This window comes from Chiloscyllium plagiosum, unplaced genomic scaffold, assembly GCF_037043375.1.
Source record: "Chiloscyllium plagiosum isolate Xiang-an unplaced genomic scaffold, Cpla_swu_hap1 HiC_scaffold_7, whole genome shotgun sequence".
Lineage (NCBI taxonomy): Eukaryota > Metazoa > Chordata > Chondrichthyes > Orectolobiformes > Hemiscylliidae > Chiloscyllium > Chiloscyllium plagiosum.
In genome coordinates, this window is record NW_028270145.1 from 9,331,447 (window position 1) to 9,351,869 (window position 20,423).

The following is a 20,423-nucleotide window of genomic DNA, read 5'->3' on the forward strand; positions in this document are numbered from 1 at the left end:
GAGTTGAGCGAAGTAACCCGGCCTCAGCCCCTGAACAAGTCAGTGAGTAAAGCGCTCAGAAAGCACACACCAATAGCCTGATAATATCTATCGCCAGAATGATAAGTCTGTTTGCCTTTAATCCGGTCTCGGTCGATATTCATGCATTCTAATTGGTTTTATTTATAGATCCGCCGCCTAATGCCATCGGATTGCATCTGCCGGCAGATTGACTGGATATTGAGTAGTTTCCAATGAAGCTCACTGTGATTTGCATTCTCTCTTCACCCCCGTCCTCCCCCACCCCACCCCCCCACCTCCAGCATGCTTTTTCTTTATATAAAGCCGGTGGTGCAAGCCCGTAGTGTTTATCTCCTGTACACTATCATGTATTAACCGTTTAAATGCATAAACCATTACGGCTGGCTTCATGGGGCCGGCGATTAATTATAGACCCTTTTTTGTATGTGTGTGTGAGGGGGGGGGGGTGAAGTGGCCGAAGTTTGACCATCCGGAAAAAGAAATTGCTTGAAACTGGCATGCCCCCTGATCGTGATAGATAATTCGGATTTACCCCCCCCCCCCCCCGCGCCACCGAGACACCGGGGCAGACTCGGTTCCCCCCACCCTCCCTGGAAAACAGTCTCAGTGCCCCTTCCTGTAACCGAGCCGTGTTAAGTTAGCTAAAGTGAAACTCTGTCTATGTTTGCTACTTTTTGAAGGACGTGCTTTAGGAAACTGCAATCTGTCTTGATTCCCTATCCTCCCCCCCCCCCCCCCCCCCTCCAAACCCACCAGAAAAAGGCACAGTAATTCAGAGTGAAAGCTATTCCAACTCATAGAGACACATCTGTGCAATGACTTTGACTCCTCGTGTAAGGCCCGTCACAAATAAAAGATCCAGTTCACTGAATGTTTGTGAAATCGCTAAAATCCTTCCTTTCAAATTACTTACCTCTTGACACTCGATAATAATCCAGGCCCGTGAATTGTGGCGGAGTAGACTTTTATTTTTTAAGCTGTCTTTTAACCTGACAATCGTGTGACAGACTTAAGAGATATCCGTTTTGAAAAACAGACCTTTCATTGGAGAGAAAGAAAAATGAGAATTGTAAGGAAGGCCACACGTTTCCTTTTCGGAGTTGGAATGGGGTCTCTCGAAGTGACAGTTTTTCCCACTCTCAGAGTTTGGAACGGGCCAAAATCTAAAAGAGACTGAAATACAGCCGGCGCCTCGTGTTATTTCTTACACATACTATACGATTGATCTTTTTTTTATCTTAAAAAGAAGAAACGTTTTATTGTAAAACACACAGCCGTAGGTTACAAGATGCTGGAACTTTCCACACGTGTACCCACTAAAGAATTCTTAAAAGAGTAAAGATGCGTGAACAATTCTTTAAACCTGGCCCGGAGAAAGCAGTAACCACTGTGTTTCAGCAGCTCGCAAGGTGCCCCACATTGCTGGAGACGAGACCTCGCTGAGGATAAGTGATGTTGCAGCCTTTGAGGGCAAGTCTAATTAACAGAGAAAACAGGCTGGGAAAACACAGACCCGTAACGTCGCCCCGGCACAAAGCGAAAACAAAATACTACCGCCCCCCAATCCGGACGCACCAAACAAAACATGGTAAATTGAAGGCCGATTTCGTGAGTTCGGGATTTAAAAGGTGCTTGGAATAACCGAGGACTGGCAGAATGGTGACCAACTTGGTACCAGAATTTCCGGACGTGTAGGAGACCTTTCCCGGGAACTGTTCCCAAATTCCCAAATCATTAAAATGAGCTTTTTTGGGGGCAGAGAGGACTGTCGGTAAGGCCTAGGGAATCCGCCTCTCGTTTGGTTTTGATGCTGCGGTCAATATTTAGAATCTGCACTCGATTTCGTTTTCACAGCCCCGTATGAGACCAGCTGTAGTCCACGTCAGTTCTGTGGCAGCTCGGGTTTACAGATGGTATTATAAAAATAAAACGCAAAGGATTGAGGCACTGAGTCTGGTCGTGGTTTTGTGAGATTCAGATCGTGCTAAGTTTTTCTCTCTCCCTCCCGCGACTCTGGTAAAGGGGCAAAGACGGGACATCGATCAGAGGTTACTGGGAGTCTTGTAGTTCGGTGTATTTGTAGGAAACTTGCTGCTCCAAATGGAGCTGTCTTTAGCCGGCGAGAAGGGACTTTTAGTACAAAAAGCCGGGCCGTGAAATTGACTACAAATTCACTCTCCATTAGTGGGTGTTTGTTCTCAATTTGCAAAGGCCTGACTTGAGTATTAATTGTCCGGAACAGTGTCTACATAACGTGGGGAAATTACAATAAATTTGCTTTAAGTAAGAGGTAAACCGGCGGTCAGCCTGCTGTGAATGTGTTGCTTCCCTTGGAGGGACAGCATATTAGACGCTGCATAGTATGTACGAACCTGCCTAAATCTAATCAAATTTGTAGTATTTGTTCAGAAGTGCGTATATATAATATATAGATATATATAATAGATATAATATATAGACATATATATACTCACGCGGATAAATACCTACATTTCGGTGAGAATGCATAAAGTACGTTTAAAATTGCCGTGTATACTAGTCGCTTTAATAATCACTGCTTTCGCTGTACATACTCATTCAGCATCTAAAAACTGCTTCTATAACCTCCGTTGTTACCTGTTAATATTCGGTGTACAGTTCAGTCACTGGATATACTTTTTTTCATGAAAAAAATAACTACGTGGAAAAGAGATGTCAATTCTCAACACCTTCTTGGAGTTGATTGAAATAAGTACCTTAAAGAGAGTCTGGCATTTACAGAGTCAGCGCCGGCGGTCATTTCATCCACCTGGAAAGCTCACAGATCAACAGGTTCCGTTGAATTTTGTTAATACAGTATCGAATATTACGCTAAATTAAATCGGCGGTCATGCAAAGAACTTAAAGCTGCAGAAATGGCCTATAAAATTATTTATTAACTTTTGCATTAGAATGTGTTGGGTTAACACTGTGACCAGTTGACTTTATGTCAATTTCGGGACGCACCGAGGCACATTCGAACCAACTCAATACCTCAAGCTTTCAGATAATAAACCTTTAAGTTTCTGGCGTGATTGTAAGTGCCTTCAGTAATGAGTCTGCGGTTATTTTGAGAGATGGGAGCACTTTCTAATCGGGCCCTCCGGTGATTTGTTGCCAGCGACTTCCTTAACGCTGGTGGTACGGCGCGGGGCTTATCTCAAAGAACTGAACGGGAAGTTTCAGTTCACTCCATGCATTCCCAATCCCAATCCCACTCCCCCACCGCCCGCCCCACCACCCCCCCCCCCCCCCCCCCACTCCGCCCATCACCATCTCAGCCGGTGGCCTTGGCTCTGTCTGCCGGACCTGTCATAACAAACTCGGGCACAAGCCACAAAACGTGCAAAGACACGATCAAACTATCCGGGCGATCGAGAGCTCTCACGCTTCAACTGCACCACAGCTCCTTTGGTCTACACTTTGCAGAATGCAGATCATAATTCAACACGTCTCCCCACCCGCCCTCAACCACCGCACGTTTGAACTTTAATTCGGTTGCTTCAAAATACCTATTACATTAATGTAAACGCGTCTTTCTATTTTAACGCCAGGTTTTAGTTTAACCGGTTTCTGTAATATGGGCCAAAGCAAATTCGCTTGCCCAAGGCCATTAGCCTGCAAGTAATAATGTCGAAAGATGGTTTTAATACAATGTATTGCTTTGCCCAGTATGCGTAAATGTTGATATTTTGAAGAATTTACGAAATAATTCTGCTTCCTGGATGTTCTACGGTTGATACTCTGAGAATTAACTACTGAATTGCGCTGTTGTAGTGCCCGACTAAAATCAGTAGGAGCCTGTGTAGGAGCGCAGTATTCAGGTCTGTGTGCCCCATTGAGACCCGTGCCCAGTTTGAGCTTTCCTCCTGCTGACACATACACTCAACACGCTGCAATCCTTCTCGCTGAGCGCTGTTCACTGGCAAGGCGCTGCTCTCTGCGCCATCCAGTGGACCATGTCGTAAATACATCACCTTTAATAATAATGTCAGAAACACTTCAAATAAAGCACAAATCATACCAAAAGGAAATCATTGTGTTATTTTAAATCATTTCACTCAACCTAACCGATGTGTTTCAGTCTAAATAGCCCTGTATAAAATATAACCCTTTCCCGGGTGTGGGAAAGCTGTCAAACAAGCTTGGCTAAGGTTGTAAAATATGATTTTTTTTGTTTAAAAGGGTAGTTAGTTTAAAGTCATTGCTTGTACAAATTATTACACTTTAGGACATGTTCTCTAAAAACAAAGAATATCGTTAAAATTTTATACGGGACTTTGAAACAAAAAGATAAAAGGGATTTTTACTTATGACAATGTTAAAATGCGACCTTCATTGACTCAAGGTTTCATTCATTGTAAAAGTCTATAGTCATACAGAGACTGACAAAGCAGTAGTCTATTAACTCAATGCATTTATATGTTACATATATAATAACCCAAATGCTTTGTTTTAAATAACACGTTCCTTGAAAACTATTCAAATGATTTTCAGATCTTTTCGCACCACGTTACAATAACACAATGTGAATTGTTCCTTTTCGTTCGCAATCGACGAGTTTCCATAAGCGCAGCCTTCGGGAGGGTAAAGACTGGCCTGTATCTATAGCAGAGGCTGAGAGAATTGGAAACTCGGGGTTGTGTGGTATGCACAGATTAGCCACTGTCCCTCTAATCACCATCAAACCAAAACAAAACCAGTCAGACTATAATTGAGACCCAAAGCCACACACTCTCAGAGGAAGCGACACTTCCGTCGAATGTCAAAACAAAACACATATTTGACCATGAATAGGAAAAGACGCTCATCGGAATCACCTTTTTTTTCCTGGGTTTACAGATAGACATCATACACTGTTTCTGTCCAGTGTCAGTATTATGTAAGAATTCTGTCCTTCGAGCTGAGTCAGTATTTCTATATCGATCAGTCTAACTAGTGAATATCTGTGTGCATCTGTCTACTTACACAAGCGTACCAGATATATACCGTACATATGAAAATCATGAAATTCAACTCCATTTCCCCATTAAATATCGAGTCACTGACACTCACCCTGCTCAACTGCGCGCTTTCTAAACGGAAGATTTTCCATTTACTGTTGGCTATTGTACATAGTCTACGCCTCAAATTAATTCTTCTCGCTTTTGTTTAGAATTTTGTTTTGGAATCGAAAGCGGGAAGATATCGATGCGCTCGGGATGTATCTTTATTTCCCATATTTTTCTGACAAGCAGATGTGCACAGGACGTTACTGGAGTCAGTGTTTGTGTGTGACAGAGGGAGCATCTCTTCGGACACCAGCGTTGATTTTGATCAACGTTCAGTGTTTTCAGTGAAGATGTGTGCTGGTGGCGAAACCTGTGAGGGAAAGAGATGTCTGAACTATTAATACGTTTCTGCGCACACACACAAAATAGCTAAGAGGTCACTTTTCCCGAACGGAGTTTAGCCAGTGAGCGATTATCGTTTTTAGTAACTTTCATAAATCACACGGTACTCACGAAATGACTGAGGATATTTATATCAACGGTCAATTACACCGAATTTAAACTTAATGATATGCCATAAAATATTACCGACCTGCTACTTATTTTTATAAGTACTGGCTGGAGAACTTCAATGGGCTTATTTATGTCCAGAGAGGAGAGTTAGCGTTCAGTAATATTCTCAAACATTTCGATTCGCCACCGCATTATTGCCTGCGTAGGGAAAATATCGATGCAATCTTTCTCGGTGCAGTTAATGTGAGGAGCAGCGTGAAAAGCGACAGGTTTCCATTACCAATCAGGAACGAAAACTTCTCTCCCGGCTCCCTCACTGTCACACCTGTAGCATTGTGAACAGAATCGGAAAGAGATCATTGCCCGGGACTCAGTAGAAGTGACCCTGAAACTGTGAACGGGCTTTTTCTTGAAATGCACAGGTTACGAAAAAAAAAACACGTTTCATTAGAAACAGTATGTTCGATTGGGGAAAAAAAAAGGTAAATTCGCTTGTTGTGGATCCAACAGTGCAACCAAGTCAAGGCGCATTAAATGAGCAGAATCTACCAATTCAGATAAAATTAAAAATTGCAAAATAAAAGTGAGGAAGCGATCCAGTTTGTGTTGTGTCGGAAGCCGGACTCTGGGGAACGATCATCCCCCTTACTCTACACTAACCGGTTCAAGAATTGTCTGAAAGCCGACTGTAGTAGTTGCTCTTAAATATATTACAGATCTTTAAAATAGGAACTGTAATCAGCTTACAGAATAGAATAATTAAACGCCCGGTGTAAATGCTATTCCATTAGTGATACCGTTTCAATAGAGCATTTCGGTATATTTATTAATTTTTTTTTAAAAAGGCAATATTTCAAAGCGGTTGCGGTTTCAGAAAAAAAAACTGCGTTAAAAATTTCATTGTGAAGTGATGCCTCATCGAACAGGAATTGGAAAGAAAACGCGATTGGAAAAGGCGTTCACACTGACTTTAACCATTTCAATCCGATTGCTACAACATGAGAATCTTTCATTTTCCACAGTAATACAGCTCCCGTGACCCCCTTCCCACTACACTAAGCCCTTTTGTCACCTGTCCGTGAATGTTCCCCAGGAAACTGCAGATAAACTGTACACGGTGCGGACACCCTTTTTTTTTGCAAATATACTCAAAGGACATTAAAAGTAACCGCATCATATTTTTCATAACGAACTGTCCTGCCGTCTAAACGAGACCAAATGACTTTGATGAAACAAATATCCCCGATCTCCAGGCAAGGTGAGCGTGTGGACTATGGGATTAGGCTAAACTACCTTAGAAAGGATTGGCGTTTAATCATCACATCTTTCTTTCATTGTTGGCCCTGAATTCTCTAACTCTACCTTGCTCTCTTCCCAGTCAGCTCCATCCAACCTCCTCAACAGATATTCAACGACACGTTCCCACATCTTTGAAATGGCTTTTAAAATTCACGAGTTAGCAAATTGAAAGTAAGATCAACCGAGGTTTGAGTCAGTGCGTGGATCAGTCCTGGTAGAAACTGATGTTCAATTAGTTTCCCCAGCGCCTGGACCCAGGAACTTGCTTTGAAATCGATATTCCAAGAAGGCCGGGTCAGGCGGTGCTGAGCCAGCCGGGTCAGCTTATTCCAACTGCTCTGCACCACATGGGAAACTTGCAGGCGCAGAACATTTCAATCTGCTCCCCTCCTCACGAACGGCTGCCGGCTTGTGGGGAAGGCTGCCCGTTCAATCGAAAGAGAATTTCTTGTTGGGAGTCAGTTAGGAGGGGAAGGCCCCAGGCGTATTTTGCACTCGTGTCATCTTCAATGGCCGGTTTGAAATCATGTGTGGCGTCAAAATAAAGTTTGCAAAGTATCTTTTCTTCACAGTTAAATTTCCAAGGAAAGTTTATTATTCAGCCATTCGGGGTATGAATCGTTTGCGGTTAATAAAAAGGCTTGATAAAGGCTAATCGATAACTGATTCAATGTAGATGTGTGTGTTTTGAACTATATAATTCATGCTTTGTAAAACGGGGATTGGAATACCTTACATTAATACCCTTTGCAGCAATTTGGAAGCGAGCCTAGCTAACCCTTGGGTCAGTGAAGCCTGACCCTCAGTCGGGTTTTGTAGTCTTGCCTGCTGCGGGGCGAACATGGGTTGTCAAACCCCATAAAATCCCAAGCTGGTTTTAAATGTCAGAACCTCAGCGGCGCGTTGCATTGACCGCGACACGGGCGAGTGTGAGTGAATCCCTGGCCCAGTCGATACAGGAGATGGGCCTGTAGTCTTTCATACACAGTCGGCTGCAACTTGGAACATGTTCGGTATCTGAGATGTGGGAGTGGGCTACAGGCTGGAAGATTGTAATCTGTTCGCTCTTAGTCTACCCTGTGCGGAATACCGCAACGCCAGCACTGGTCATTTTATCTTGCTCTCAGCTTGTTGCTGCCATGTCATTGGCATGAAGTCAAAACTGGAATTAGATAAAGCAGCAGGAACTGGCTCTCGGGTTGGCTTAGCCTGCTGCTTTGAAAATGTTAACCAGTTAGTCTCACCTTCTAACGCTGCAAACCTTCAAGTATCTTTTATTTACAAACCCACTGCCTTAGCGAGAGCGTTGCCTCGGGTAGAGAGTTAAATACTGTACCGGGTTACAAAAGACATGAATGGCATCAGCTTCAGGGATGAACGAATAGGTTTCATAAGAAGTTTTCAGTGCGAGGCGAGCCACCCTCCTCCCAGGTAAAACAGCCTCATCGGTTTCACTCAGTTCGTTCCGAGATTTTTTTTGTGCAAGTCTGCTCCCTTCATCCGATCTAAACGAGCGCCACACGCCACTGCTGCCCTTATTTGAGACATTATTAATTGATAATTAACCTCTAATCGATTGCTGACGATGGCCTTTTACTTGAGACGGGAAGGAAAATGCTCCCGTGAAGCAGACTTTTATTAGGAATTCGCTTTAAATCACCTTTCATTTAAACCCAGATCTAAACAAAACGGAACAGAGGGAGGGGTGTCCGGTTTTTATTGTAGTGAAGGAGCTCAGTTGGAGTGAGATTCAGTTCCACAGTTCCAACAAAGCCAAACCTTTCTCATTGGATTCTTCACATGACCAGGTCATTTGTTCTCTGATCCACAGAGCTGCACTTTGTTTCTCTGTTAGTATGTGTACGCGCGTTGTCGCTCGATCTCGAGGGAAAGAATATGTGCTTGTACCGAACAGTGAATTAGAAAGAATAAAAAAATGTAATATCATTAGCAAAATCATCACAGGAAAGGCGAGGAGACCTGGGAAAACTGACTGCCCATATAACATGGAATAATCCAACCCATTCTTTAAAGGTGGCAAGGAGAGTTACAGGGGTAAGTCCTGGGCGAGGTATTTTGACGAATCAAACGGCCTCCCTTTAGTGCTGCGAAATTCTGTCTCAAATCTCTTACCGAGGTGTGATTACAGATCTAATCGATATTGAGGACCCCCTGCCAAGCCACTTTCTTGAAGTGCTAAGTGCGATTAATTCGTTTGTCAGCGAAATATGGCGGAATTGTGACGGAAACCTTCCCTGCTAAACCCTATGCTGGCTCCTCGCCAGTTCAGTGTTTGGTTGCCCGGGTTTGGCGAGCGCGCACGGTCCTCGCCTGCAACAAGTTGGCTTCTCACTGTCTGTGTTCATAGCGGCCGGGAGAGGGGCTCCTATAACACTTGTATATGTGACCCTTAGCATTGGGCTGTTCTAAATCAAACACTGCACACATCACACGCTGCTCGCATGCGTGCACGTGTTGACAATGCATTGTTGCAAACTGTATTCAGTTTTGGAATATAACCCTGTCTCTCTGAAATCATCATTGTACAGGCTGCTGGACACCCAACCCGGGACAGCCTCGCCCCGCGGTGAGACCCTTTGCAATCACAGATGAACGGTTGCTATTTACTAACAATAAGTCAGGGAGTTTCACACTTTTTTTAATGCAATTGCATCGCCTTTATGAATAAATCCTAGACATTACAACAATCTGGGCATTTATCATCAATCTATTCAGGCAAAGGCTGAGGTGAAACCTCTGCGATTTGTCACTCAGTTCCCCCACCCCAGTGACAGTGCGTGGGGGCGGTCACCTGGGAAAGCTCCAACCGTTTGCAACTTTCCTCCTGCCCCAAAGAATTGCTCCGCTTCGTCTGCTCGTCCCACTTAAACTGAGTCAATAAACACAGTGAGTTAACAAAACCGTGGAAAGTAAATCTCACCCTCCTTCCTCCCCAAACACGCAATTAACTCCGAGTTTCCAGCAGCCACTGATTTGACCACTTCATTCGTTCACTCGCTGAAAATCGTTCAGGCTCTTTGAACTCGGTGTGCAGCGGGCGGGGTATTTTAACATAGTAAATAAACAGCTACTTGAAAACGGCAGGGCGTCGGGCATGAAGAGAGGTGGAAGGTGCGCCTGCATTTTGAAGGAATGCCCAGAATACACACATTCTCACCTGATGCAGATGTATTGTAATGTTCGTATTAAAACCGCCTTGAAATAGAGAATCAACGCTCTGCACATCTGACTCCCCCCCCCCCCCCCCCAAAGCACTGAGCAATGTCTGCTTGACTCAGATAGAAATGTAACAAACACAGGTAGGAGGAGGCCAGTGGAAATGGTCTCTGGGCCGTTCTGAAGACTCATTCTCTTCATTCCCTTGATCTTCAAAACTCTGCCCTCAACGTACTCATGAGCATTGCCATCTCTCTGCGGGCAATGCTTCCCAACCATTGGCGATGGTCGGAGTCAACACTTCTCCTCATCTTGCAAGATTGCGATTGGTTGCAAGTCATTCCCCCAGAAAGCTGTCAATGCTCACTCGATGAGCCTTTGAAGTCTGACAAAACCTTTAAATAATCTCCGTGTGCCTTCTTTATAGTCTTGCTTCCAGTATTGGAATAGTACTTTTTGTCGTTTGAGCACTGAGCAACATTGTTTCCCAGGATAAAGGTGTTTACACTTTACATTTTTCCACCAAAACGGATGACTTCACTTTTCTCCTATTATTTTCAATCTGGGACATGCTTGTTCACTCAATTAATCTGCCCATGTCCCTTTGCAGCTTTGTCACATCCTCGCATTGCTTTCTTTCCTGCCAGGTTTTGCATCATCAGCAGATTTGTATATAGACTGGATTACAGTTGGTTTTCTCCTCTAAAACATTGACGTCCATGCCCGAAACATCGACTCTCCTGCTCCTCGGATGCTGCCTGACCTGCTGTGCTTTTCCAGCACCGCACTCTCCACTCTGATCTCCATCATCTGCAGTCCTCATTTTCTCTATGTCGATGTCAATCACCCACAAACCACACAACAAAGAAATGCCTCTTCATCTCATGCTGAAGTGGCCGTACAGGCATCCTGAAACTATGAACCCTAGACCTTGACACTGAGCTGTCCAAGCATTGATCCTTGTGGTACCTCACTAACTACAAACTGTCAACCAAGCTGAAGGTTCCATTATTCCTAGACTTCATTTTCTATCCAGTAACCAATCCTCTACTTATGGCAATGTATTCCATTAATCTTGTGTCATACGCTGTTGCAAGTCACCTTATTAAATGTTGCTTGAAAATCCAAATATAGTACAGCTATTGGTTTCCTACACTAGTATGATGTTATTTACAACTTCAAAAATAGATGTCCCTTTCATAAGTCCATGTTAGCAGTGGCCACTCACAGTAGGATAGTCTAAATACCCTGCTAATATTTCCTTATTTTTAAAAATAATTTTAGCATTTGCCTTATTACTAACATCAGACTAATGAGGGATTGGCTCAATGTTGGACAATCCCATCCCTCTTTCCTTCCTTTAACAATGGAGTTATGTTTACTGCCTTTCACTCTAACAGATTCCCTTATAAAACTAGAGAATTCTGAAAGACCAAAACTAATGTACTCACTACTGAGCTTTCAACCTGAGGATGTCAGCCTTCAGGCTCAGGGTATTTGTTTAGATGCTAAAATGCTTTCTCTATTCATGTTTATCAATTGCTAAGTCTTTGTTTAGGATACTATGGACCAATAATATTCCAGACCAAACATGGTCCTCATTATTTGTAATGATGAGACCTGTGTTTCAACATTATGTACACAATGGAACTGAAGACCTAATGACTACCCATAGTGCCTTTCTGAATTATAGTGAAAATATTTACATAGGTCAATGAGATTCACTAAATACTAAACGTGAGATTTAATACAAAGGTTTGTTGAGATCGAGTTCAACATTTTACCAGTTTCATGCTGAAATCAGGTGTTCAGGGGTATGCTGTGAGATGAGTTTCTGAACAGCACTCACTCCGTGTTGGGTAGTAAGAGAGGTTACAGGAAATTAGATGTGAATAAAAAAGAGGACCCTCCCAAACCTTGAGACTGTCAAGTGAGTAACATTAATCACCAAGTCCCCTGAATTGTTACCTATCTTCCTCAAACTGTAATACTCCTTGGGCTATGTGCCTCCAAGAATGTATGATTCGGAGATGCCAGTGTTGGACTGGGGTGTACAAAGTTAAAAATCACACAACACCAAGTTATAGTCCAACAGATTTAATTGGAAGCACACTAGCTTTCGGCGCGACGCTCCTTCATCAGGTGATTGTGATGTGTCAGGGACAATCACCTGATGAAGGAGCATTGTTCCGAAAGCTAGTGTGCTTCCAATTAAACCTGTTGGACTATAACCTGGTGTTGTGTGATTTTTAATCCAAGAATGTATGTTGCAAGTCAAGATTATTGAAAAAAGGAACCACCTCAGAAAGAAACATGTGTTTTATAATGGATTGCACCATTGAAACTTGAAGTGTACTGTCTTTCGGCTGCACAAATTAGCCCAGATGTATTTGCAAATTATGAAGAATGTTACAATTGGACAAGTTGAATTTTCTCACAAATTCTGTAATTTTCAAGTTGAAATGTTTGGATAATGTTTTGCTTGCAAATTTTATGAATCAAATATATGGTTTGGAAAATAATTCTCTTCCACAGAAATGTTGTGCCAATAAGGATGTGAGTAAAAGATTGGAAAAGGTAATTATTTATATGTGGGTTTTAAATCCATAGCATGATAACTAGTTAGATTCTGAATAATATAAGTTTGGAAAAATGTAACATTTATCTTGCCTTCAGTAAAGAAGTTTCTCCTACTTTCAAAACATTTTTCATCCATTTTTATTACTGTTATTTTATCATTTAAGCTTGGTTTACATTAAAGTTATGGACTTTTGATGCTCATATGTAGATGAATGCTACATAGATTAAATGATTTGTTTCATTGTGATAACACCAAGTGTCAAAAATGAGTGCCATAGCTCCTCTAACTCATCTAACATTTTAAGAATTGTCTATTTGTGCCTAAATTCATATTCTGATGGAACAGCACTATCATAAAAATGAATAAACAGGACACAAAACCAAACCAGTCTAAATGTTGCATGGTCCAGATCACTTGGAACTATTGACATATTGTGTTATAGTTCAACTTTTCAGTATCCCACAGAAGCCAGAAGAATATCTGAAATATAGGTGTAAACCTATGAATTCTGCATCTGTCTCTGAGCAGAGTTAGTATGATATACTGTGCCCACACAAAACATTACTGTTTACCTCAAATTACACGATGATTTAAAATAGAACTGTCTTATAAAGTCCTACATTCATAACATTTTGTATTGATAGAAGTTTGCCTGGGACACCTGTGAGTCTTTCTGAAGTGTATTGTAAGCTAAGTGCACTAACTCAATATTGTATAGTTCTCTATAATGCAAACAAAAAAATAATCAACATGCATGTATCCTTACATACATAAGGTACACACCATTAAACATTTTGTGGCATCCAACACATTTTATCACATCTTGTCATGATAACTTGGTCACAGTTTTCTGTCAATATTTGTGGCTGTAAGTTTCTATGTCAACATTTTATGTTTGATGTTTTTAACTTCAACGGTCACAATGTAATTGCAGCTCATGTCCATTAAGTGGCCCTGTGGACTGCATGGCTGAAGATTTGTTACCAAACCTGTCACAATTTTATATATTGGAGGCAACACAGTATTGTTGATTCAAACATTCCGTTTAGGGATATGGGGATATAATGATGATGTGAGTAATCAGATGATGCAATTACTTTTTTAATTAGTTTATGACAAAAAATGTAATCATTGCTCAAAAGTTTTGACCCACAGTGGATGTAATGAAAGTATAATTACAATTGGCACGCATAATTCTGCACCACCAAAAACTGAACTGTCAGAGAGAAACTCACTCAATTGGAGATAGCTCTTACTTAAGTTGTTATGTATACAATGGATCTTCATTGTATGCTGTAGATCACAGAACAAAAATGATAGTTATCATCAGATTTCATATTAAAAGCAAAATGTAAATTACAATTAAGTAATAGGGACCTGGAGATGATTTGCATGCTTCAGAGAGCTGCACACATCTTAGTTAAATCTGTGTGCACCTATGAAGACAAACTGGGCAGTAACATTGCATTGACACAGCTATTTGACCTTTACTGAACATAATCAAAGCAAATCAAATTACTAAACGCTGCCAAACAGAAATGCAATCATTTTGGGCTCATAAATATTCATTGATGTGAACAATCAGACAATCACTTCCACCATTCCTAAATTAAATCAAACTTCAGTTTCGGAAATGATCAGTTCTAGAAAAATGTTACTTCTACAGTGTGCAGTTCCATTGGGGTGCAAACTATGGCCTCTGCTTACTTCACAAAAGAATAGAACCTTTTTCTGAATGTGCCAAAATATTCAATGTGAATATCAGTAATACATAATGTTTCATACATTCATACAGCCCTCTCTTAGCAGTAACTTGTGCTTCTGCATGCAGTGAAAAATTTATTCAAAATTAAGGTAATTGAATAAAAAGTAGAGGCATCACACACAAAAAAAATGCATCTTGGACAATGCTGCTTTTCACTCTGAAATCAGTAATACTTGTATTGGTTTATTTTCCATAAATGTTTATCCAACAATAATGAAGAAATGTTTTGGAGATATTCACAAATAATTAAAACCTCCATGTTAGCTATACACCATTGGATGAAAAAAAAAACACTTTAGCCAAATGTTAAGACATTTATTTCCTGAATCTAGTCAATCAATCATTTGTAACTTAGCTCATTTATCTTATTAAATATTGTCTGTGACCAGTTGTTGATCTCTCACTACTCATTCCTGTGCAATTCAAGCTAATCTCCAAATTAATCATTTCAGACACATAGCAGGGACTTCAATTTTTTAAGGCCATATTGATGCAACTTCTTAAAGGTTCCGATCTTTTAAGGCTCAGCAGGGTCTGAACTAACCTACCTTTAAATAAAAATCGAAAATAATTCCAGATTATTCAAATTGTGTTTTGTTCCTTCAGGGGAAACAAGTAGCATTTGTAATGTGGAAATATGTCCTGTTGACACAATTAATTAAGCATTTCCTGCCATAGACACTGTAAATAAAGGAAGATAAATAAGGTGTGTATTATGTCTTAAAAATAAATAACCAGCAGGGGATATTCATTGTTGGAGACTGGAAACATGAAAACATTAGGCTTAGAGGTCTTTTTATTTTTTTCATGTTTGTGGACATCAGCGGCAAGGCCAGCATTTGTTGCTCACCTCATCCTGCCCTTGAGAAGGTACTAGTGAGCTGCCTTCTTGAACTGCTGCCACACCTAATGTCAGTTCATCCACAGTGTTGTTAGGGAGTTCCAGGATTTTTAACCCGTAACGGTGAAAGAAGGCAAAATAGTTCCAATAAAAAAATGGAAAGTGACTTGGATGAGATCTTGCAGCTGGTGACATCCCATGTATCTTCTGCCCTCACCTATTAGATGGTAGAGGTTGCGGATTTGAAGGGTTCTGTCAAAGGAGCCCTGGCTGTGTTGTTCCTATGCAGCCTGTGTGTAGTCTACACTCTGTATCAGTGCTAGATGGAGCAAGTATTTAAGTTGATGGACTTGTGCTGATCAAGTTCGCTGCTTTATACCAGATGGTGACAAGCTTCCTGAGTGTTGATAGAGTTGTACTGATCCAACAAATGGAGAGTATGCCATAAGAATCCTGAGTTGTGGCTTGCAGTTGGTGAATAGGCTTTGGGAGTCAGGAGCTGGGTTACCTGCTGCAAAATTCCTAACTTCTGATCTGCTTTTGAGCCAGAGTATTAATATGGTGAGTACAGTTCAGTTTCTGCTCAATAGTTATCCCCAGGATATTGACAATGGATTATTCAACAATGGTACTGCCATCAAATATCAAGAGGCAATCGTTAGATTCTCTCTTGTTGGAGGTGGTCATTGCCTGGCATTTGTACTGTGCAAATGTTACTTATCACTCATCAGTCCAAGCCTGGACATGATCTATGCGTTGTTGCATATTAACTCTCCAGTTTCTGTGGAGCTGTGAATAATACTGAGCATCATGCAATCAATTAATGTAACACTTTTATTTTAAAATGGGAGAAAAGAAAGGTAGCTATATGCCAGTTAGCTTAGCATCTGTTATTGGGAAAATGTTAGAGTTTAGTATAAAGTAAGTAGCTTGGAGGACAACTAGAAATGCATTACATGATCAAGCAGAATCAGCATGGCTTCATGAAGGGAAATCATGTCTGACAAATTTATTAGAATTCTTTGAGGAATGGGTGCAAGATATTCGGGGTTTCAGAAGGTGTTTAAAAAGGTACATTAGGCTACTTAGTAGGATTAAACCGATAGTTTTGGAGGTAGTATACCAACATGGAGAGAAAATTAGCGAGTTAACAAAAGACAGAAAGTTGCAATAAGAGGGGCATTTTCAGGAATGGCAACCTGTAAACAGTGGCATGTCACAGGAATAAGTTCTTGGCCCCCAGTTATTTACAATATATATTAATGACTTGGATATGAAAAGTGAATGTACTATAGTCAAGAATGTGAATGACACAAAAATATGTGGGTAGGCAAGCGGTGAGGATAACACAAACAGCCTGCAGAGGGACGTAGGCAGGTTAAGCGAGTGAGCAAACTTTGGCAGTTACAACGTTGTGTGGGAAAAAAGTGAGGTTTTGTAATTAGGGAGGAAGAATAGAGGAGCTGAACAGAGAAAGATTGCAGAAAGCTGTGGAACAGAGGGATTTGGAAGTCCTTTTTATTAGATTTATTAGATTACTTACAGTGTGGAAACAGGCCTTTCGGCCCAACAAGTCCACACCCACCCTCCGAAGAGAGGCCTGCCCAGACCTATTCCCCTACATTTACCCCTTCACCTAACACTACGGGCAATTTAGCATGGCCAATTCACATGACCTGCACATTTTTGGACTGTGGGAGGAAAGCGGAGAACCCGGAGGAAACCCTGTGCATGAAACTTTGAAAATCAGCATCCAAGTTCAGCAGTTATTAGGGAAGGTAAATGGAACGTTTGCCTTCATTTAAAGGGAATGGAACATAAGAGTAGGGAGGTTTTGCTAAAACTGGACAAGGCACTAGTCAGACCACAGCTGGAATACTGTGAACAAATTTGAGCCCCTTATGTAAGAAAATTTACTGGCACTGGAAGCAGTCCAGAGAAGGTTATTTCGGCTGGTACGAGGAATGGAGGGATTGTCTTATGAAAAGAGGTTGAGCAGATTTTGCCTGTGCTCATTGGAATATAGAAGAATGAGAGACAATTTTGTTGAAGCATACAAGACCCTGATAACAGAAAAAAACACAAAGAAACAGACTGAAGAGTTTTTGAAAGCCTCAAAGGTCCCTTGCAAGCTGAAGGAAATGTAACATTTAATCGGTATATATTCAATATCATGGACCGAGGGAAGAAAATCTAACTGATCACTATGTGACTTTATTAGCAGTTCTCAGACTCCTGTGCATTGTCTCAATTAAAAGACTATGTAATTAAAGACAGGATCACATTAGGTATAAGAGAACAGTGAGACTGCATTTACTGACCGAGGAGAAACTTACTCTCAAATGTGATCAACATGTGCAGAAGTGCTGAGGTTGTAAATCAGCAGGTAGAGCATATTTATGGCAGGCCAGACAAGGGTCTTGCAACAGACACTCAGCTGAAAGTTCAGAACAATTATAGATAAATACAGAATGTAAATACTGTAGAGGATATGATACTAAAGAAAAGATGGCATATCCAGCATGAGGAAAGTAGTGTTCTCATTGCAAGAAATGGGATCAACTTGGACGCAAGTGTTCAGCTAGAACAAAACACAACAAGCACACATTTTAAAAGTTCACACATTCGAAACAGTGTCCCCAATATGTTAATCACATTACAGCAAATTCCTGTTAATGAAATGTGCATTATAGCAGAACGGCCTGTCCAGATGGCCACTGTAGAGAGATCAGCTGAAGATTCTGACAAAAGCACTCTACACCATACAACAGGTTGGTCCAGTCAAGTCACTAGCTCTTACATGGCTTAAGTCTGTTGGAATGACAACTGCAAAAGGAGAACATTAAGTCAATCTCTAGTGTCAGACACTTGTGCATCATGCAAAATCATATCCTTCATAGGCCTGTGCAAGATGGTTGCACATAGCAATCCAAAAACAAAGCCATTGAAAGTAAGGTTGAGGTTATATGATGGCACCATACTCATGCCAAGGGAACAGATTACTCTGTGGACCAAAGAACAAAGATCTGTAGTTCCAGATCACAGACATAAGAAAAAGCTATTTATTTTGGTTGGAGCTAGTCTGAAGCTTGGGCTGGTAACTGTCAAAATGCCAAAAGAGATTTGCAACATGCAACAGCACATGAAATCATTGACCATGGAACTCATCCCAGAGGTATACAGCACCCCAATCATGGATCAACTACAGACACTGGAGCAACAACAAATTACATAGAAATGATACACCCATTGGGAAGAAACATCACTCAGTTGAACAGCCAAAAACAAATTCATGCATATTATTAAGGGATTTAAATTACAACTTTGGAGACTCGTGAGAGTAATAAATTGCTAATGCTTGAGAACAGTTGTGCATGTAGTGAGTAACTTGAGTAACTCATAAATAAATGTTAATGCATGCAATTTGTTATGTATTGAAAGGAAGATGATAGGATAGAAAGACAAAACTGCAGGATTGTGTCTTCTTGTTTGCTCCAATTATATGACCTCTACCACGAGACACTGACTAGGGGCAATCATCTTGAAACCAACCAGTTCAATAAATGACAACATAGACAATATGGGACTGGATTGAACTCATAACTGTAATTGTTTTCTGTGCTTTCTCTATGGCAATGGTTTGACCAATCAAAGTTCACTTTTAATCAGTCAGCACCATGTTTCTTATGCAACATAAGCTGCTGTTCCCTTTGAAAGTTGGTGGTCTTGTATTTATCCCGATGAGTGCAAGACACAAAACTTTAACAAGATTTTATTTGGTAATATTCTGGCTTATGACTCCTTCCCTGGCTGAAGGTATGTAATTGAAGTTTGGTAAGTGGAACTGCAGTGCAAGTGCAACATATGAGTTGCTTTCCTTAGATAAGGACACTGAAATACCGACAGTATTGGAGTTGTCTGATAGTTAGGTACAGCAAAGAGGGGAACACACTGTGGTGCGATTCATTTGCCATGTTTCCTTCTGTTATACACACGCGCGCGTGCGCGCGCGCGCACACACACACACACACAAAACAGAAGGCACTGCTGCCTAAAATAGCTGTCAGCATCTGTGACCCAGGAAATAGGTGAAGTTAGTAATATAAAATCTCATAAAGAAATGTGTTAAAAGGAGTGTCACACATAAAACCAGTAAATGATTTATCAAAGATTATTAGGATCATTCCAGAATTACAAATAAATTACAGCACAGAGAAAGGTCATTCATCCCACCCGGTGTTGGTCTCTACATGAGCAGTAACCCTACAACCAAGGCACATTTCCTATTTTGATCTTCATCCATTTCCCCATTCTGCAAATACCTATTAGACCTCTTCCAAATGTTAACATGGTCACTCCTTCAGAAACTAACTTAGTGCTTTCCACAGCCTCACAAATCTCTGTGCAAAGAATATCTTCTGCTCTATGTTCGAAATGCTGACATTCAAATGTTAATTAACTCAAATCACAAGAAGCAGTTCATTTTTATTGGCTATATCCCATCTCAATGGTTTTTAAACATCTCTGTTGAATCACCTTTAAAAATGAGCTCTTCTAACAAAAATGCCTTATTTTCTTAATTTGCTCATGTTCAGAAAAGCATTCACTTATGCCCAAGCAACATCCAAGTGAATTTGTGTAACATGCTTTGAATTTCCTTAATACACTCCTAAAATGTGGAGCTCCACTCTAAATATAGTCTCTTTATGTTTTTATATAAATTCACCAGTACATCTTAATTTATATATCTTTACCTCTTGCAATAAATCCCAGTATTCCATTAGCTTTACTTTTAGTCACCTTATCCACTTGAGATACTGCTTTAATTGAATGTCAGCTCCCCAAATCCTCCCCTTTTTGCACAACATACAAATAAAGAGAATTCCCACAAAGTTCCTGGATTTTCCTGCAGCTTTGTTTTGCTTTCACTTTAAATCACATTCCAAGAGTTGCCTGTGTAGCACCTCTTCTATCCTTCCTTCCAAACTGTGTGCCTATACTAAGGTAGCCCCACCTGATTTGGAAAACAAACTGAGGGCTTGGAATTCTGACTGGGCCCAGGAAGGATTGCCTGAAAAAGAACTGGAGGGTGTGGTGAGAGTCTGTCTCTAATGGGATTTTGCACTGTCCTTTTCTGTTGAGAGAAGCAATAATGCAGCTTCTATCTGCTAACTGTTTCAGTTGGTGAAACCTACGGATAGCAACTTCCACCCTACC